The sequence below is a fragment of the Coturnix japonica genome, chromosome 2, assembly GCF_054131305.1.
Source record: "Coturnix japonica strain WE chromosome 2, WE-NBRP24, whole genome shotgun sequence".
NCBI classification, from domain to species: Eukaryota; Metazoa; Chordata; class Aves; order Galliformes; family Phasianidae; genus Coturnix; species Coturnix japonica.
Window position 1 is genome coordinate 8,112,898 of NC_140664.1, and position 22,604 is coordinate 8,135,501.

General features: G+C 40.5%; 1 long non-coding RNA gene across 1 annotated transcript; it reads right to left on the reverse strand.

Annotated features, from left to right (window-relative positions):
* Positions 1 to 17,031: 17,031 nt before the first annotated feature.
* Positions 17,032 to 17,695, reverse strand: LOC107310555 (uncharacterized). Its single transcript, XR_001553636.3, has 2 exons — positions 17,611 to 17,695; positions 17,032 to 17,176 (listed from the first exon to the last, which is right to left on the reverse strand). It is a non-coding gene; the product is annotated as an uncharacterized LOC107310555 (long non-coding RNA).
* Between the last annotated feature and the right edge of the window lie 4,909 nt (positions 17,696 to 22,604).

Sequence of the window (22,604 nt, forward strand, 5' to 3'; positions counted from 1 at the left end):
ACAGCCTCTATATGCTATCCACAGAGTATAATACAAAGAACAGGATAATCCCAGTCCCCAGACTCACAGAATGAAAGACAAGCACAATAGCATCTAGTCTCCGAGGCCTCTCCAGAAAGCACAGAAATCCATTCATGGCACTTATCCACTCCATTTCTCCTGCATGGCTATGCCCTGTCTCCAAATGGGCCTTAACGTATAGCACCTTAAGCTTTGGTTTCTGGAACAAGATGTCAGTAAATTGGCTCTCCCATGATCATGGTCAGGGAGATTCTTACATTCACAAATACTTCCATTCACCTCAGTGTGGTGAATGCTCCTTGCTGCAAGTACCCTTGCTCCTGAGTTATTTTAGGATAATAGAATCATAGAATCACAAGGTTGGTAAGGACCTACAAGATCATCTAGTTCAACCGTCCTCCCATTACCATTGTGACCACCAACCACGAAACCATATCTCATAGCTCCTCACCCGGATGCCTCTTGAACACTGCCAGTGACAGTGACTCCACCACCTCCTTTTTAGACCATTAACACAGGTGTTAAACACAACTGATTCCAATGATAACCCATCACCCACTTCCACAAAAACACTTCAGTTTCAGTGGACTTAACCAACTTACTTGGAAAAACATTTTGAATTAATGCTTAGATGAGGTTTCTTCAGACACTATGCTAAGTATTCCTTCAAAATCCAAAGTGTTTCCTTCATTTTATTTCTGGTGTTTATGTAGAACTGCAGATGGCAAACTTTTGTGCTATAATTATTTCATATGTCAAGTCTTCAAAATGTATCCCATAATTTTGCACACAGTGACAGTACTTTCATCACTTCAGGACTCTCCCACCATTTTATTCCCAGGAACAGTGATTACCAGCATAAGTTTTCCTTCATCGTCTATGCATTCTTTAGAATTTCAGAGCTATCCCCAGTTGCCCAATTGTCCAATATTTTTCAGTCAGTGGTGTTGTTCATCTTAATGAATGTATATGTGGCTCAGACCAGGTTTCAGCTTCAATGAGATGTGAGAAGAAGGAAGAGTCTCACCATACTTGATGGTGCAGTTGGACACTCCATCTCTGCATACAATTCAACAAAATAGTGCAGTAATTCTACTGTGCTCTTTTCCTACTGCAGAAATACTGCAGAACACACTATGACCTCCAGATGGTGATTAATCACACACAGCTCTCAGAAGTGGGGCACACCTGGGGACCTGAGTTCTTGTGTGTCAGCACCTGAAGTACTCAAGGTTCTTGTTTGCCTCAGGTGCCACTGGGATTTGTTTTTTCCCATACCTCTGCTCACTGTTGCATGGGGCCAGAATACATCAATGTCATCCTAGCATGAAAATGGGAGTGTAGATTCAGAATTGTTGCTTTCTAGCTGATGTCAGCATTATCTACAAAGCTACACATTAATGGCTATGCAGATGTGGAAAATGTCTCATTGCCTTGAGGTGACTCTCTGGCTTCAAATTGGATGGTTTAAAGGTTTGACTCAGAAGGGCTAATTAGTTTTGGGAGATACTCTTCTATGCTCTTAATCAATTTCATGCTTAAGGAAATTTAGGTTATGAGACTTAGATGTTCAGATAGCAGAGAAGTTATTTATTCACAGAAATAGAAGGCTGTACAGCTCCTTACTCAGCCTTGTGAGGGGGTAAGATATTCCAAAACCTGTGGGTAAGTGGTTTGAAGAAGAGCAACACAATTATAATTTTACCAGTCTTAGAACAGGAAATGATCTGTGTAATAGACTCCTAATTCGACCACCTACTTTAATTAGGAGAGAAGGTAATTAACATTGAAATCACTGACTTGAGACATAGGTTTATGGGAAGTATGAACCAAAGAACTTATAGTCTTAGCCCACTGGTCAAATTCAAAAGCTAAGGATATTTAAATACTCAATTAATGTCCAGAAATTACTTTGGAACTGCTGAATAGTTACTTCTTCTCACACTCTTGACCAGCTTAATTTTTGTTTGTTTTTGTCATCTCATCACTTTTAGAAGTCCAAATTAAAAACACATAAAACTGAGAGAAATTCCTCCACAGATAGCTCTATTCTGAGATTTGGAGGCAGCTGTTGTACCAATTTGGTAATAACCTAATGAAAAGCTGAACTGGTACCCTGTTGAGGAGGTCAGCTCTTCTCTGCAAGGGTAACTGCAAAGCTGGAGGCCTGGCTCCATCCTTCCATCAGAGAGCTGGGTGAGCACTGCAGAACTTAGTGTCCATACACAACTTCCAAAGTCATCCTATGTACCCTCTTTGTTCAATGGCCCCAGCAAAATTTAATTATGAAATCTTACAGTGCTTTCATTTTTTTCAAGGGTTAATAGTTGATTATCTTCCAGCTTAATTCTCTAGCAAATGTTGAATATTATCTTAATGCATTTTTGTTCAGAATTTCCCTTTTATCATTGTTATTAATCTGATATCTATCAGTCAAGCAAAATTCAAATTTCTTATAAGGATGCTATACAGAAAATTAAAGATGATCTCTCATGGCTGCTGAGAACAGTTCTCCATTATCTTTCATTACCATAATGAATTATCATCACTGGCAAGAAGTGCAAAATCGGGTTTAAAAATATCCTGCTTCTCAAACTGAAGTTAATCAGGTCATCCTTAGGGATGGAAAGATTTTAATGTGTACTATCTGTCAAACTCTGCACAAAGAATATAACCTGTAGAGGTGTTTTATAGAGAAGCTTCAGCCTGCAAAGCCATGGGGTGATATGGATCCCCAAATAATTTATGATCCACCTTTAATTCTTTTGAGGCCATGCAAACACTTGCACTATAAACAAAAGACAACAGGAGTGGAAAAGTGTTATGTCTGTAATACTGTCAGCGTGCTAATGTGATAAAATCCTAATTTCAGAAAGATCACAGGGAATGTGGTAAAAGTCATGACTAACCTGAGGCCTGAGATGTTGTCTTATTCACAGGATAATCCTCTAATATGTGTTCCACAACTCTGGTCATTTACAATGCCACTTTGGACATACAAAGAGAGGAAAAATACATTGATCCTTCCCATTCCTTCCAGAAATCAATTAGTGTGGTTGGCTTTTCAGACAACACAGTCAAGTTTACAAATTTGTTTCCAATAATGTCCCAATTACGTTGTGTAAATTCCTGGAAAAGCAGCATGACAAAGAACTGAACACCTTTCTTAAATGACTTTATTTACCAGTCATATGACTTTATATGTATCTATAACTTCTTTAATCCTGAAATACTGCACAGCCTTAATGTCTATGTTGCCAGGCTGCTTGAAAAATCCCTCACAATTCCATAGTCAGCAATCAGTGAAGATATTTCACTAAAAAAGCAATTATACTTGCCGTATAATCAAGATAACTGTAATTGACATTGTTACATCTTTAAATGGAATAGGTTGTTTCCTGATCACTAATAAATGAAGACAGCATGCATTATGCAGCATCATATCAGAACCTTTCCTTGCACATCTCATACAACTGCCCAAAGTCATAGAATCATAGAATCAAAAAATGGGTTGAGTTGGATGTGAATTTAAAGCACTTTCAGTTCCAAGTCCCTGCCATGGGCAGGGTTGCCACCCACCAATTCAGGCTGCCCAGGGCCCCATCCAACCTGACCTTGAGAACCTCCAGGGATGGGGCATGCACAGATCCTCTGGGCAGCCTGTGCCAGGGCTTCATTGCCCTCTTAGTAAAAAATCAATGAAAAAAGAACTGGGAAAAAAAAAAAAAAAAATGAAAATGAAAATGAAGGAACAAGAACATATGAGAATTTTAATATACAACAGTTAGTACTAGGAAGTAGTGTGATCTGCTGCTTGCAGAAAGTTCCGTTTTCATTTTCTACAAGTTGCTTGATGAAAATTTAGGTTAACTTTCCATCACACAAAACCTCAGTAAAACCCATGGAAAACCCTTCCAATAACACGGTTAGCAAAGAATGGGAAGAAGATACATGCTGAAAACCACAGGTTCTCCTTCATTGGAATTTTTGAAACTTCTCTGGGCAAAAACAATGTCTTTCTTGTGAGTTGATCTAAGACTAACCTGTCACTGGAGGAGTAATTTACTTCTGCCATTATATCCAGCACTTTGATTTCTTATAGGCCTTCTTTATCGCCTTTCGGGAAGTTTGGATACATTTGTTCTTATTTTTGTACCAAGATCCTTCCATCTCAATTTTCATCCAGTTATATAGGATCTTTTCTAGAGAAACAGAGAAGTACCTTAACATATTTATACTTAGTGACAGTACCAGTGGGTCACTGGAATCATTGTAGATACCTACAATAAACAAATGTTAAAGTTGGATGTCAATTTCAGTGGTGATTCTGGTTTATTTTTACTGACCCATACAAAATAAATAAAAATAAATGACTGAATTTAAAATGGAGAGTGAATCCTATATGATGGCAACAGAGCCCCAGGAATGAGTTTTCATCAAGGCTACAACTAAAATAGCTTTAAAATGTACAGTTTTCTTAATTCCCTGAGGGATCAATTGCTCATTGCTTCTCTAATATCATTTTTGACACACCTGATAAGCAACCTTACCAGAAGATATTGCGACTAGAGAAGTTCCTAATCCTTTCTGCCAGATCTTATCAGTGTTCTACTTTTGGACAACAGATCTTCAACATATGTCAGGGCTACTTTCTCCCTTGTGTTTAATGTTTTACCTGTTCTATATGGGTATTAAATCTGTTCTGCAGAGCTCACTATTTTATAGATTAAAACATACTCATCTATCTAACTTGCTATCTTTCTAGTTTCTGGTGGCTTTATGTCATAGCATTTCTTTGAAATGATAATACTTTTTCAGCCTGTGGGGGAAATTACAACATAGTTCTTAGGGGTGACTGAGAGGTTGACCTTCATATTTTGGAAGAAAATGGGGTTATCAGGTGTATTCAGCATGGGTTCACCGAGGCGAGGTCATACTCAACCAACCTGGTAGCCTTCTATGTCAGTCACTGTCTGGGTGAATGGGGGGAGAGTGTTGGATGTAGTCTACCTTCACTTCATCAAGGCATTTGATACTGTCTCCCAAGACATCCTTATAACAAAGCTGAGGAAGTGTGGGATAGATGAGTAGACAGTGAGGTAGGCTGAGAACTGGCTGACTGGCAGAGCACAGAGGGTCATCATTGGTGATGCAGAGTCCTGTTGGAGACCTGTAACTAGTGGTGTTCCCCAGGAGTCAGTCCAGGTTTGGTCTTGTTCAACATTTACATCAGTGACCTCGACGATGAGATAGTGGCTACCCTCAGCAAGTTTGCTAATGATACGAAGTTGGGAGGATTGACCGACACATCTAAAGGCTGTGCTGCCATTCAGATTGACCTGGACAGGCTGGAGAGCTGGGTAGTGAGAAACTGGATGAGGTTTAACAAAAGCAAGCGTAGAGTCTTGCACCTAGGGAGGAATAATTGCATGCACCAGTACAGGTTGGGGGATGAACAGCTAGAGAGGAGCTCTGCAGAGAGGGACCTGGGTGTCCTTGTAGACAACAGGCTGGCCATGAGCCAGCAGTGTGCCCTTGTGGCCAAAAGGGCCAATGCCATTCTGGGGTGCATTAAAAAGAGCATGGCGAGCAGGTCAAGGGAGGTGATCCTCCCACTCTACTTTGCCCTGGTAAGGCCTCATCTGGAGTCCTGTGCCCAGTTCTGGGCTCCCCAGTACAAAAAAAGAAAGGGATCTCTTGGAAAGGTCCATGAAATGATGGAGGGCCTGGAGCATCTCCCCTATGAAGAAAGGCTAAGTGAACTGAGTCTGTTTAGCCTTGAGAAAAGAAGACTGAGAGAGGACCTGATCCAGGTCTATAAGTATCTGAGGTACAGGAGGCAAAGTGGTGAGGCCAGACTCTTTTTAGCAGTGTGTGGAGACAGGACAAGGGGAAATGGACAGAAACAGGAGCACAGGAAGTCCAACACGAATGTGCACAAGAACTTCTTTACGGTGAGGGTGATGGAGCACTGGAACAGGCTGCCCAGGGAGGTGGAGGAGTCTCCTTCTCTGGAGATATTCGAGACCTGCTTGGATGCCTACCTGTGCAACCTGGTGTAGTGAACCTGCTTTGGCAGAGGGGTTGGACTTGATCTCTGGTGGTCCCTTCCAACCCCTAAGATACTGTGATTCTGTGATATGGTTGATCCAAAAGCTACGATCCAACAATGGAAATTAAAATTCAAAAAGATATTTCTGTAATGGATTTAGGAGGGGATTGTACTCCCTACTTTTTTGCAAGCTTTTTTTTTCACAGGAAGTTTGTGAGTGGTTCACTTTTTCCTTCGCTGCCACTGTAATTTCTCAGCCTTGGGTCACTGCAAGGAGGCAACTGCAAAACAATGGAAGTTTGGCAACATCAGACATGAAAAGATTACAGCCTAAGCTGTTTTCTGTTTTTCACAGCAACACATCATTATATTAATGCAATTTCTCAAAAGGCTTTGCAGGAATATTGTTCATTGTACTATCCCAAAATAAACTGGTAACTTTACAGATAACAGTTTTTCCTGCAAATACTCATTAAAGCTCTAACACAGGAGAACATATAGGTTTCTATCCTATTCATACTGCCAGTTGCTAATGGGAGCTTATAAGGGAGGCCATATGCAAAATACAGTAAAGTGTGTTGCGATTACAAGCAGTGATTTGAAAACTGCAGATGTGAAGATATTATCTGACTTCCTCTGCTTTTTATTCATTAATCTGATATATCCCATATCAAGTCTCAATCATAGTTACTGACTACAGTTCATTATCCTCTGCCTTCATTTCTACAAGCACTGACACTGAAGATAATGATATTATTATTTAATCATGTTCTATAGATAACAGATTCTGACTACAAAATTTGTAACGTCTTAGTGGTCTCTTGGCTCCACCTAAAGATGATGAAGAAATAGCTGACCTGGCTCAGTGGTATAACCGATCTGTAGAAAAAGTAATCCAGGGAGAGAAAGGAACTGTTATACTGAAACCTACATGTATAATCACAGAATCACAGAATGTACTGAGTTGGGAAGAACTCATAAGGATTGAGTTCAAGATCATCCCTCTCCTTCTTCCCTTATACTGATACCTTCTGGGGGTCAAGGCCCCAAACACATAAGTACATTTCCTGGTATGTCTTAAAAATTATAACCATAATGATAAAAAGGTGACCATACCTCCAAAATATTCAGGTAAAGCTTGCATGGTAAGAAACCTCACAAAATGTTCGCTCTCCATTTCTCATGCACCATACTGCTTGTTTCTTTTTTTGTGGTGTACTGAAGAGTCATCATAACCATAAACTCAGTCCCTGAGTTTCAGTTAACCATCACTTAACAAACCACAGATAACCTTAATCTGATTACATAAATTTGTAGTACCTGAAATCTCTTAACTGATAGATCACTGGTCCAGCTAGCTACCAGAAAATAGTCCTTATGCAGTTATAATTGATACACATTATTAATCATCTGTAGCCATACAATACTTTCTTCAAGAACCTATAAACACCATTGCATTATTTCTGGAACTGATTTTAACAGAATAGGCCAAGAAGTATTTGAATCAAGGTAACACTGATTAATTACATCCAAGGAGAGAAATCTAACCAAGTGCTTACATGTGTTATTTCACAATATAAGGCAAAGAGACACTATTTGCATTCCTGGATGCAGCTTCAAGATCAGTCCTACAAACAGTTCATACAACAAGCTTATACCCGTGCCCAGGTATGTATTCCTTTTGGCAAGTAGCTTAATGACTCAGATTTTTAGAGAAGTGCATGGGATGGGAAGCCTGTAGTGCTACAGCTATGCTTCTCACACACTCAATACGTAAACTAAAGGTAGTTAACAGGGAGAGCCTGCAGAATTCACAGTCACAGCATCAAACTTCTTCACCCCAGCTTCAATATACACCCTAAATCCACCGGGAGGAGCATTTATCTAGCTTTTCACTTCTTTATGTTCTAAACATCCCCGGCATTGCATTACAGGCTGGAAAACAACAGGAAAAGCATCAAACATCTTTTTATAAGGAAGTAGGGCATCAGTGACACACATGCATTTTCACCCTTCAATTGTTGTGAATTGCACAGTTCAGCAAGAGTGGAAGGAAAAATAAATTGTGTGCTATATGATGATATTTAGGCCACAAAGATCAACAAAAATATCTAATTTTCCTTTTCTTATGAATTTGCCCATAGCTAGGCATGGTATTTTGTTCTGCTTTTTTCCCCATATGCACTGAGATAGAAAGTTAATTTGCTCGGTGCAAATGGCATAATCAGTTAGGTGATACTGGAATGTCTCTGAAAGTATTAGCAAATGCTCAGATCTCTTCAGCAGTAGCAGAAGACTTTAGGGATAAATATTGAATGTGATGTGGTGGGATTTATTTCGACAGATACTATTACCTGTCAGGGAAGGCATGCAGACAAAGCTTTCTGCACCACGTTAAAAATTTAGGCCTTGATGTTTAAATATTGAACAAAATGCTTAACATGAGATCAGCAGTCACTCTTTTTTATTCAGGTATAATCAAAGGGGAATGGAAACAGCTTATGAGCTTTTTCATTGTCTCCTTTCACCAACGCCGTTATAGATGAGGGCACCGTTCAGCTGAAATGTGTCCGCCAGCCAATGGCACAAAAATGCCAATTTAAATTTCTTTCATTCTTCATAAATGCACATGCAGGGAACATTAGAATTCCCACCTTGGCTTTCAGTGTCAGAAGCGCTACAGGATGACAGGCTGCCAGGGAGGACAAAGGCATCAAATTAACATCCCAGGAGGAAGGGTCTGCCTCCTACTAGGTATAGGATTTACTCATTGATGGGAGCTTGGATCAAGCTAGGGTAAGTGTAGCTGTCATATAAACAACTGGAGTGATGATCTTCCTTGCAAATGGATCCCTTGCCACCTGCTACAGCATTTACCTGGAATATTATAGATTGCTGCTCTGTTACTTTTTTCACTGTGTCTTTGTCATGCCTTTTGGAAAGGACCACAGCTACGGAGGTTTCTCCTCGTGTTCCACTACAAGAGTCAGTTAAGACAATTTGAAGGAGGGAATTTTATGTGAATGAGAATTATTGATGTTGGTTCTTATGTGCTAATATATGTATACATAATCTGCAGACTAATCACAGAGTCCATGAGCCTAATGAGCTATGAAGCTCCTAGGAGCTATGAAAGGCAAAGAACTTCACATAAAGAATCTAAGCTCATCAGACTCACACCTTGAGAGTACAGGCATAGCAAAAGGCTTAAAATTGGTCAATTGCTACCTAATTCTGTGATTCTGTGATTCTAATAATATTGTGATGCTATTTTTTTTTTTTTTCCTGATTTCCTTCTGCAGCTCTTCCTGGTTGTTCATGTTTTTATCCTCCTTCCAGAACCACTGATCACCTTAGGAACATGTTCAAGGCATCATCCTGCATGTCATAGACTGGGAAACAGAATGGCCCTCTACAAAACACTTACTGCAACAACCCTTCCTAGACTGAATTGTTGTAAGGAACCCTTCTCTCAGCTGATTTTGTAAGGACAACTACAGGAATAAAGAGAAAATTAAAAAAAAAAAAAAAAAAAGAAAAAATAAAGAAAAGAAAAACACAAATGGAAAGAACAGTGGAGAGAAGTGCAGACTAATAGAATCAGAAAATGAAAGGGAGACAGTGTGTTGTAAGAAAGCTCCAAAACAAAAATAACAGATAAAGATGTTAAAAAGAGGATAGACTGAGCATGTTGTTTCTGAATGAACAGAAATAAAATGATGAGAAGAGTGGAAGAAATCAAAGGGACGTGCAGCTGGGAGGTTTTGGATACTGCTTAATGCCTTGTGCTCATTTTATACCAGCTGCATCCCAAGAAGAATACAGGTGGACACTTTGTGACTGTCATTTTGGGATAAACCATCAGTACTTTATCTAAGAATCCACAAAATTTGTAAGCATGATCTTATTTCCTAGTTAGGGGTTTAAAAATCCCTCAAAGTTAGATAGTAGGTAATAAGTAGATAATAAGTGATCGTATAGGTCTATTGTAGCAAGTGATCAGAAAATGTACTGGAGTAACATCATCTTACACATGATTTGACAGTTTTCTGTGAGTTGCACAGACTTGCTTTAACATTCCCTCTACTACAAACAAAAGCTAAGGCAAACTAGGGCTGTTTACTTGTTTCTGAATGTATTTGATGCATAAATGGAGGAGTTATCTAATAAGTAGTGCATAGAAATGAAAGTTAGACACTTGTTTTTTCACAGTTCACATACCTAATGATGATCATGTCCCATCCTCCAAGTCACCTTAGCTCTGAGCCTTTTGTCTACTGACTTGCAGAAAGGTGACAGTAATGTTTTCTTCACAGAGGCCTCAGCGTCTTCACAGGCTTCATAATGACTAATAATTGAACTGAAAATGGAGAAGAATGCCTTCTTTTGCTCTTTTTAATTTACTTTAATGACATTCTGAACCACAGACCTGCTCCTAAGCACTTCTGTACGTTCATTTTTAACTTGTTTAATTAGAAAGAACTCTAAGAATCAGCTAAGTTCAGTCACATGGATTTAAGTAGGTAATATAATGATTTTCATCTGTTGTGCGTCCTAAGATGGTAGTGCCCCTGCACAGACATTTGGTGTGATGCCAACATAGTCTTCATAGTCTTCCACAACAGCAGCTGCTGACTCTGTTCAACCATCTTCTCTCAGAGAAAATCTTGCCTGCTTCATCCACTGGTTTCTGAAACACAACCTAAGAGATCTGTATGTTTGCCTTGAGTTCTGCCACCCACATCTGTAGAGTGCCAAAGGACAACTGCACTTATGGTAGGCTACCAAAAGCCTTCAGCCTCAAGAGCATGACCTAGAACTTTGCTCAAGGCTGGCACTGAAGACCATCTCCAGGTGATGCATTAAGTAGATAACTGATCAATCACACCAACAATTCAAGATAGACATATGGAAATACTGATCATACCTTCCCCTGCCTCTGTGCCCTGTTAGCTGTGAAAGTGGAGTGTCCTCAGTCAGATGGACAATGAGTCTCACCTGTTTGGGACTTTTCTTATAGATCAATTACACATGTTCAGAGGAATGGATTAGATGACCTACTGAGGTCCATTCTAATCTTATACTCTATGATAGCTAGCTATCAACAAGAAAAAAAGAAAAAGAAAAAGAAAAAGAAAAAGAAAAAGAAAAAGAAAAAGAAAAAGAAAAAGAAAAAGAAAAAGAAAAAGAAAAAGAAAGAGAAAGAAAGAGAAAGAGAAAAAGAAAAGGAAAAAGGAAAAGGAAAAGAAAAAGAAAAAGAAAAAGGAAAAGGAAAAGGAAAAGGAAAAGGAAAAGGAAAAGAAAAAGAAAAAGAAATAAAAAAGAAAAAAAAGAAGAAAAAGAAGAAGAAAAAGGTAGCAAAAATAACGATAGAGAAAGACCAAAAAACTGATGAGTTTAGTTAAGGGAAAATGAATTATGCAGTGTGATCTATAACATATGGAAGATGGACTCGTGCAATATGTCATTTAACACTGGCTACATAAAGGTTTATCACAGTGACATTCATAATGAAGAACTGTGTTTGACAAAAGGCATCTCAGACTTCTCCAACGGTAATCAGCTGACTCTTTTTGTAATAAATTACTAAAGAGAGCAAGCCTCACACACAGCTGTAGCAAGGAAATGTTAATCAGAAAAGTAAGACAGTATTATGTTTGCATGGGAAGCTCACTGCTGGGATACTGAAGTCACAGATGAGATTTTCACTTGGAGAATGAGGGATTCTACAATATGTAAAGTCTGTGGAAATTGTATTGTTTTAGTTATTTTCTAAGAAACAAATTTTGAGACCAGTCTAAGGAAGGGTCGATAAGATCAATAGAGCAACTTGACAAAAAGGAAGGAGAGAGAATGATTTGATGACAGAGTATAAATGCTCCCACAAGGGGATGATAGCTGTTATAAAGATTATTCAGTGTAATAGAAAAAGACAGAATACAATCTCTTCTAATGCTAAGGAAAATCAGACTAGAAGTAAAATTGTTTTTATGGATAATTCAGCATGAAAAGCCTTTGATTGAATATCTACCTGACTTTAAATGCATGTTCTGTGCCACTCTGCCTCTCTAAAAATATATTTTTAACTCAGTCATGGATGTGAAACAGAATCATTGAGTGGCCTTTGTGATTCAGAAAGTCAAATCTCATGGTGGTAACAATAGGTTAGGACAGTGGGAACGAGTCCTTCCAAATTTTTGTTCTCAACACATATTTATTACTACATCCTGCTTCTCTGAGGCACTTAGTCTTAGTGTTGCTCTATATATAACACTTATGGGTGACAGAGCACTGACATAGTTTGTCCAGAGAGGTTGGATCTCTCTGCTAAAAGATAGTCTGAAATGACTTGGACATGGGCCTGCACAGCCTTCTCTAGCTGAACATAATCCAGAAGGAGTGTGAACCAGATGGTCCTTAGGTGTTTTTGGGACTCTGTGATTCTACTAAGCAATGTTTCACTGACCTCTATGAGCAAAATCTTTGATCACATCATGGACAGTACTGGAGGCGCTGTATAAAAACTTAGTCCTATTTTCAGCAGACCTTCCTCAATCCTCATCCATCGCTGATCGAAAACGTGTAATGTCGCTACCCATGCAGGGATCTTCTAGATCCTCAGAATACAGTGTGAATTCTCTAAGATTACAAATTTCCTCTGCACCTGTCACTGAAGTAAGGGGAAAACAAATAAACAAAAAAAGAGATGAGGAATTTTCCCCAACAATTTCAGTGTGCATTTTGTGTTTTGATCTCCTTGACATGATAATATTTAGAATTTTGCTGGATATCCTTCTGGTTGCTAAGAGACAGTAGAACTGTGGATGACAAAAATTGACTTTTCAGGAGAGCATCCACAGAGCACTGTTATCAAGATAATGTTTTTACTATTACAGTGTAACACACGTCACCGAAAATAATATGCTGAAGAACACTGAAAGAAGGGACTTCTCCAGCAAAGTTGACAGTTTGCAAATTTGAACTGAAACAATCATTTCTAGAGAAGAAAAAGTGGGTTTCAGAGTGAGATACAGGCTGTCATATTTAATTGATATTTCTAGTTCATACACTAATCATCTTAGAGCTCTGATTTATTGGATTTTTAAGTACCCTGCTATAAAACAGACATGTAAGTATGTGGTATCAATGGCTTAATTTCTTCTCTGAAAGAGTTGATCACTGTGCAGTAAAATTCAAGGAGTGTTTTGCTTCCATATGTCTGCCTCAGAAAGTGTTGTGTACCACCTGTTTTGCACTGCATTCATCAGTTAGGTATGGTTGGATATAATCTGCATGCATTATAGAGTATACATCTAAATGTATGCTTGCTGACTTGTGATGCACACTGATTACTGGAGATCTAAACTCTTCAGGGTCTTCTCTACCTGTTCATTCCATGAGTAGTCTTGTACTGAATTTGCACTATATGGCAGAGTGTCACAGGAGAGCAGTATTTAAACACCACATCACTTATTCTTTCACAGCAGGAAAGAGGTGTCTGTATATCTGAAAAATAACAGGAATTCTTTGCCAAAATTTTGCCTGATGAGTCATTTTTATAATATCCAGTCTTTCAAGCTTTCAGGCTAGACAGATGGCATTTGCCTTCCCCTCACAACCTATACTTATTCTCATGAAATCTTAATACTCTACGCTAAGGAGCATCTTTAACCTCAATTCTAGCATGCCTACATGTTCCTAGACTGAAAACCTGGAGATCTTTCAAATGGCTGTTGGATAAACAATCTTCTAGAAGACTGAGGGGACCTTAGAAGAACAAACAAAACTGATATCTTCAGCCTGTTCATAGATGGCATCTATATGTTGGTCTTCAACAAGACTTCAAAATTGTTTTCTCTGAGAGGGCAGCTATAATGAATATCCATGCTATAGGATGAGCCAGAAACAATCCACTGAGTAAAATGGCTGTCACACCTTGATCTAGATATACCTGCCACAAACATGCCTGTTACTAGTATACAGGTCCTTACACTGGCTTCAGTGAGATTATTCTACTTGAAACCGTTGTTTGAGACATGTTTGAGACTCCTGTTAAGCCACAGCCAGTAGTGCAATTTATTAGCAGTTAACATCAAAACTTAACTGCAACCTAAGCAGTAGTCTAAAAAACAACAAATGTATGAAACTGTATTTAAGAGGTAAAATGTTTTTTTTAACATTAGTTCTGCTCTGAAACCAAATGTCTCAGAAAGACCTAACAATCAGTTCTAACTGACTCTCAGGAACAGTGGTGTTCACTGAAGATAACTGCATAATTACTGAATGGTTCAGATGGCAACAGTAGGTCTGGTGTGTGTTCTCTACCTCTTTCTGTCTTTTGCTATACCTGGGTCTTTTTTAAGAGCAAATACTATTTGTACATTTTGTTTCCTGAAATCATCTTTGAAAATACTATAAGCAATATGTTGGGAATGTGCACTGTCTTAAATTAGAGATAGACTTTTTTCATTAAATAAATGCTACATCTATTTGTCTTAATCGTAAATCCATCACTCCTTCCAAAATTCTTACTTTTATAAAAGGAATCCATATAGATGTCAGAGGAGTGGAGGCTTCATGTTTTGTAATCTGGCAGAATAAGATTCATTAAAAGCTCCAAAAAGCAGTTTGCTTTAGTTCCTTACTTTGCCTTCATCTTGATTCTTCCAGTAAGGTTCAAAGATTTATACCATCTGCTTCATTTTGCATTACTTCACTCCTTTTAGCACATTAGTCTTTCTCTATACTGCCCACTTATGGGACTGACCATCTGGCCATGGGTTTAATTTGGGCAGCTGTTAGGTGCTCCACAGAGTGAGTACCCGTGCAGGGGAGGACTATGAAACAGTTTTTAAAGTTCATCTACTGTTGTTGTGAATACTTACCCGTAAATAAGAACTCTCTCATCCTGTAAGTGTATTAATACAGTACTGCTCGCATGTCCAATTTGTTAACAGCTTGCTTACTAGTGATCAGTTTATAAATATGACTTCAGAAGACCAATTTGGTTCATTCTGTTTATTAACTGAAGGTACAAAAGGACATTACTATCAGCTTCAGAAAGTTACACGTATTAAAATCCCTTGTTCTTACACTGCATCAAAATGAAAATCATTTTTAAAATGCACAGTTATATTTACAGTTCCTTTTTATGGATTAATTGCATGTTTTCTGGAGCCTGATGCAGTCTCTGTTAGACCATCAAATAAGCAGCAGTACCAGTCTCCTAAAATATTAATCATAAAGACCACCTACAGGCCTTCCTATTTTCTAACAGCCATCTGGCTACTTGAAAAAACCTGGCTTAGGAGGGAAGGTAAGAACTCAGAAATAACTCATTTGTAGGGGGGAAAAAACACAAAAGCTCTGTGTTAAAAATCTAAAGGCCCACCCAAATCACCTGGTGAAGTACAAGATCTAGAAATGTTTGGCCAGGCCCACACCTACTTAGCAAATTGCCTTGGAAGCTGGCGACAGCTTATCATAACCACATGAAACCTTATGCTAATGAACAGACAAAATAATGGATGATAACAAGAGTAGTTTAGACAGTATTTCATATTTTGCAGTAGTTTTTTTATAATAAACTGTGACTTAATACACCAAAGTGTCTGTACTAGATTTAATTTTAGTAGAAGCACAAATCCCACAAGAGGAACAGAGCCAAAAACAGTTTTAAATCAACAAGCTGACTATGTGAGCAGCTCTTCATTCTGTTAATGGACATTTTATTGTTATTTCAGAGTAGTTCCTAGGTTTCCCTGGCAGCAAAGAAAGGATATGAACCCTAACTCTCACCCTTAATACAGCTACCAGTTTGGTGTCTGTAATGCATGTAAGTAGGTTTACTGCAAGTTGCTAAGCATTATTCCCTCCTCATCAGAATCTCTTATCATAAAATCACAGAATCATAGAATGGCCTGTGTTGAAAAGTAACACAGTGATCATCTAGTTACAACCCCTCTGCTGTGTGCAGGGTCAACAGCCATTAGAACAGGCTTCCCAGAGCCACATCCAGCCTGGCCTTGAATGCCTCCAGGGATGGGGCATACACAACCTCCTTGGGTAACCTGTTCTAGTGTGTCACCATCCTCTGTGTGAAAAACTTCCTCCTAATCTCTAACCTACATCTCTGGGTACATATGTTTATTTGTACTTGTATATACCGTTTTTAAAGATGATAAAATTTCAGACTTTACTATAGTAAAGGTCACCTTACATGTCTCCTCTCCTCTCCTCTCCCCTCCTCTCCCCTCCTCTCCCCTCCTCTCCCCTCCTCTCCCCTCCTCTCCTGTCTACTTGGGCAGTGGTGCCTAAACCTAAACTGAGGTATATCCACAGCTGTACATGTATCCAACTTTCCTTGTTTATGTATCAGTGGGAGACTCCTTTCCATCTGTACTAAAAGAAGAATGAGGCCTGTGTTCAACTGCTTTGTCTCAAAACTACCTAAATTTCACTCTCGAGGATAAATTGAGTACCCTTGCCAGACTGCAGCAATTAGAAATCCAGGGCAAACAGATTTGTTGCTCTGTTCCTACAGTTAGTCCAGACAATGTCAATAAGAAAAGGAGCTGGCAGGCAACAAGATAGAAACTCTGAACTCACAGCCTTATCAGTTCTGGAAGCTGCCCATGACCAAAACTCACATTTGCAGACCTAGCACTAGCTAGATGGAAGTTGTCTATTTATTCAAAAAAGACTGAGAGATGAATGTTGTTATATTCAGAGTACATCTTTTTGGCAAATGCTGCTTTAACTTACTGTGGTATAAATATAAATACAGTAGCCACTAATACATGGGAAAAGAACTTTTATATGCATGCACTTCATGTCAACAAACTAAATAAGCTAGATTTAAAGTAACTCCCAAAGACGAATATAAAAATTAGCTGTATATTCACATGTATGCATGTAGAAACATAAACATGTATATATATCTATATGTGCTTTCAGTCCTTGCTTGAGCCTGGTTTCTGTCCTTCCCCCACCATTTTCATTCTAGCTTCATTAGATGAGAGAGAAAAGTCTGAGATAAACTCCATTGCTCAGAAACTCCAGAAGCAATAATCAACCAGCTCCCAGTAATTCTCCTTGCTCTTGCTGGATTTGAAGAAGCACACAACCTGGCTCGTCAGCTCATCTCATTAGGGCAGAGGAATGTTCAGCATGGACATGCACAGGGAGACCTCAGCAATATCTACTGGTCACTACTTCCAGTTTTCAGATTAAAAAATAATTCTGTTCTGTTCCAGGAATGATAAATGAAGCATTCACTGAATTTTGAAATGTTCTTTGTATTCTGGGCTGGGGTTCATCAAGCATCAAGTGTTCAAAGGAGGGCTACAAGAATGACAAAGATGGTGAGAGGTCTAGAGAGGAAGGTGTATGAGGAGTAGTGATAAAAAATAAAATAAAATAAAATAAAATAAAATAAAATAAAATAAAATAAAATAAAATAAAAAATAAAATAAAATAATAAGAAACAAAAGGAGGAAAAGCCTCTGGAACAACAACAGCAGCAAAAGTAAACTCACAAGGCCATCAGAATATTTCTTCTCTGAGGTCTAATAGAAAGGCTCTCGGCTGGGAACTGCAGCCCTGTTCAGGACAGTGGTAAGGTGCCCATCCTCGTATATCACAATGGTTCCCATGGGGTTAAAGCACGTGTTTGACTTCATAGTGAAAGGGCACCGCTATCTGCTGAGTGCAAATGTTCTGGCATTTGGAATGTCATTGAAAGAAATGTGTGTACACACATATATACATGCATACACATACGTATTTAATTTCGAATAGTTCTGTCTTTTCCTTTGTATTACTGCCCCGAACCCTTTCTTTTTGTGAGGCAACACAAAGTCTCTACACTGTGCAGACTTTAGCAGAGGTCACAGGTGTTCACCGCTGCTTTCATCACCTCGATGGAAGAGGGTGAGGACAACTGGAAAAGGAGCCTCAGCAGCACAGAAACGCCGCATTTTCCCTTGTTTCCCAGCAAGAGCTCACTGCTCCACCAGGCGAGTGCTGCAGGCAGGTGCTGCTGTCACTAGGGCTCGCAAGAGAGCTGCGGGAGCCAGCACTGGATAATCGCTTCTCTGCTGATCCCGGGCTGCAACGCAGCTGGCTGTGCCTGTCTGCTGCCAGGAGGAGGTGGAAGTAGGGGGAGGCAGTTTGCACGGCAGAGAGCCGCTGTTCCCGTGCTGCTCTCACCAGACCAACCCTTGTATGAGATATTTTTTCTTCAAGCCTTGAAGGACAACAAGCCAAACAAACACCCCTGAGCAGCGAAGTGACCTGCGATCATTTCGTATTTGATCACGTGGCTTCTCCTGGCGCAGTGGATAGCATCACTTCTGGTGTGAGATTAGTGTGAGTTGCGCCTTGATGCCGGCACCGGCTTTTTGTTGCTGTCATCTTCCTCCTGCTCCTCCATCCCCTGAGAGCACTGAAAAGAAGGGAAATGCGACCAGCTGCTTTCCTAACGCACACGCAAAGCCATTTCTGCCTGTGGTGTCTGCACCAGGCTGGGCCAGCTTGGCAGAATTATTGTGCTGCACAGACCCTTAAGCTCTTCCATACACACTCATTGCCAGCCTGCAGAAGTTATTGGTCTGTATTTTCACAGGTGCTGAGCCTGTGTAATACCAGTCATTGCATCACAGGGCACTGGGGGGTGAATGAAGAATGGGAGTTGCCACTGCACCACTATGGACAAGGGAATATCCTCTGCTACATAACAGAGAACAACAATTCTTCTACCTACTGCCACTTACTTAACATCTCATTTGCATTTGGCTATGCAGCTGCACTCCCAAATTGTGCAGCTCTGAGAAGCAGAGGACTCTGAAAGCAGTGTTTGGGCAAGCATTTGCTCTTCATTCCTGTTTTAAAACTCAGTCCCCTTGTGACTGTCATCCTGATGAGGACATTGCCCTTAGGAAAAGCAGTTTCTGTCAGTCCTAAAAATTGTTCATCACGTTTGATTTAGTTGAAATTGCCCTCTGGGAGCACACAGATGATTCACTAGCGGAAAACTCACTCTGAGCTCAAGACTGCCTTAAGAAAGGGGCAAAGCAGTAGCCCTGTAGTCCTGCTGAAAGAAAGCCTCTTGCTGACGTCAAAGCACTTTATACCAATGCTTCTTTTCACTTTCAGGCTACCTTTAAGAATTGTTTAGTTTCTTATGGAGATAAAAAGATTAAACAGACACAATTCCACACAGGAAATATCACTGTATGAAACAAACAGGCTGCCCAGGGACATGGTGGAGTTACTGTCCCTGCAGGCATTCAGGAATCATATAGATGTGGCACTGATGGACATGAGTTAGTGGACATGGTGGTGATGGATTGATGGTTGGACCAGATGATCTTAGTGGCCTTTCCATCCCTAGTGATTTTGTGAGCCTACAGTTATATATTAACTATATCCCAGTGCTTTACATGATGTTATGATGTGGAAAACTGATAAAAAAATCACAAAACCGTGACACATGACACTTTCCTAGATATCATAGAATCTACACAGGTTGGCTCACAGTAGGTCACTTGCTCAAACTTTCCTTTTCAACCTACTCTACGAGACCTGCTTTAACAGGAGGCTGGACTAGATGACCTCCAGACATCCCTACCAAACCCTACAGTTCTGTGATTCTGTGATTCTGGAAGCCGACATTTGAGTTCCTTTAAAGACAGGGACAGATATTTTCCTCCACCAACTTGCTCAAATCAGGCCACGACTTCCTTCTAATCATTCCTGCTACACTGTATCCAAGTAGAGATGTGTGAAAATAGAAAAATGTTATAAGTTTCTCATTTTGGTTATATGTCAGAACCTAATCAGAATTGATGCTGAAGGACCGGGACTGTTAACTTGAAGAGGCCTCAGGCTGCATAGAGGAGGTACCCATCTGGCCACACTGCAGTCATATCAGCAGGCCCTGGACAAAGTGCAGCACCAGCTGCTGCTGCCAAAAGGGAGCTGGTTGCTCCGTAGACCCCCTAATTCTCTAACAAAGTCATTCCTGATGAGAAGTAAAAATTATGTGTCATCCAAAGCAGCCAGGGGGTTCTTGTTCAGACAGTTCTCATTCAAGAACAAGGAGGCATTCACCAAAAAAAACCAGAAGGTTTTCATACATAATATGCCATTAAGTTGTTTTCCCTGTAATTCAGCAAATTAAGGCCTGGAACTCATCAAGACTGTACAGTGCTCAAGTGCACAGTTTTGATATCCAAATTGTCTAAACTGACTAAAGATTTGAGGAGCCAATTAATCTCTGTTCCAAGAATTTGGAACAATCTGGCTATCAGAGACCTGGGGACAGCTGGAGCAGAACAGGAGCTTTCAGATCACCACCTCCAAACTAAGCCTACCTCTGCCCCTTTTAAGAAAAAACTTGCCTTGACTGAACCTGTTTCATAGACTGGAAGGACTGAATCATGTTTACTAATATCTGTAGTGTCTGTAAAATATTGCCTAATTTTGTAATTAAACATGAAGTGGTCAAACACCACATGTAATATGGGCTGAGCCAGGGACTGGATGACACAGTCAGCCTTGAATATTGTGCATTCCTGTGGGATACAGTGTTGCCACCTTCCCTTAAGGATGTATCGGGGTGGCATAGCAGAGGCTGAGTTTAAACATTAGTTAGCAAGATTTTGATTAAGAAATGCTTTTCCATCTCCAATAGCCATTAGGAAGTTGTGGCTTGTGTACTAGCCACAGCAGCGGATAGAAGGGATAAAATAAACTGGGAAAGGGGTCACCAAGGTAGTACTTACAGGGTCCTTTCTCAACAGCAATCAGTCACTACCACATAACCAAGCCTTCCCGCCTGCTCCAGGCCTTTGCTGTCATCAGTGTAGCCTTTAGCAAATATTTGTATAGCCTGAAGCCCGACACTTAGTGGCTTTTCAGGAGGACATCCTAACCATGCCCTCCTGTGACTCCATTCCTTTGCCACAGACTTGGCAGGGAGTAGCCTTAAGCCAATCATAAATTTTCCAGCAATTGCTTGGCTGGGGATTGGAGCCAAAAAGGGAATTATCCATGAGCTGCTAGTGGAATGTGGCTTTACACCATCAGGGAGAGAGCTCAGTCTCTAAATGACCAGCTGTTCCATAGTGCCCAGGAGAAAGGAAGAATCTTCAGAGCTGAAAGCTCTCAACTCCAACTCCTGGAGAATATTTAACACTTGGAGTTCTTGTTTCTCAGTAGACTGTGCTGGAAACTGATCCCACTTGGTTTCCAAGCCATTCTCCATCATTTGGTTGCCAAGCCACTCTCTGTTGTTCTTTGTCACTCTCCATTGTCCTGGCTAACTGGGGATGTCCTGGCAGACTGGAGACTGGCAAATGTGACACCCATCTTCAAAAAGGGCTGGAAAGATGATTCTGGTAGCTACAGACCTATCATTCTCACCTCGGTGCCAGGGAAGGTTGTGGAAAGGATAATCAGGAGCAATCATGGACCAGGTAAAGGTCAAGGAGGGGATCAGGCCCAGCCAGCATAGGTTTAGGAATGGTAGATCCTGTCCGACAAACCAGATTTCATTCTATGACAAGGTGACCCGCTTAGTGGATGAGGGTAAGGGCTGTCAGTGTGGTCTACCTGGACTTCAGTAATGCCTTTGACACTGTTCCCCACAATATCCTCATGGTGAAGATGGGTATCCATGGTTTGGATGGGCATATGCTCCACTGGAGGAAACATTGGCTGGATGGCTAGGCCAAAAAAGCTGTGGTCAATGGAGTTAAATCCAATTGGCAGCTGGTCATGAGTGCTGTACCCCAGGTCTTGGTACTGGGGCCACTTCCATTTAACATCTTTACTAATGATCTTGATGAGGGGATTGAGTGCCCCTTCAGTAAGTTTGCAGATGACACCTAGTTGGGAGGGAGTGTTGATCTGCCTGAGGGAAGAGGAGCACTATGGACGTACCTGGATAGACTGGATCAGTGGGCAAAGGCAAACTGTATGAGTTTCAACAGGGCCAAGTGTTGGGTCCTGCATTTTGGTCACAACAACTCCAGGCAATCCCATGGGCTTGAGAAGGAGTGGCTGGAAAGCTGCCTGATGGAAAGGGACCTTGGTGTGCTGATGGACAGTCAGCTGAATATGAGTCAGCAGTGTGCCCAAGTGGCCAAGAAGGCCAATGGCATCCTGGCTTGTATCAGGAATGGGGTGGTGAGCAGGGCTAGGGAAGTCATCCTGCCCCTGTACTCAGCATTGGTGATGCCTCACCTTGAGTAATGTGTTCAGTTTGTGGCACTTCAGTACAGAAAGGATGTTGAGATACTGGAACCGGTCCAAAGAAGGGTAATGAGGCTTGTGAAGGGCTTGGAGAATATGGCCTATGAGTACAGAGTGAAGGAACTGGGGCTGTTTAGTCTGGGGAAAAGGAGGCTGAAGGGAGACCTTATTGCTCTCTTCCAGTATCTGAAAGGTGCTTACAGCGAGAGCAGAGCTGGTCTGTTCTCACTGGTGAGAGGTGACAGGACAAGGGGAAATGGCCTCAAGTTGTGCC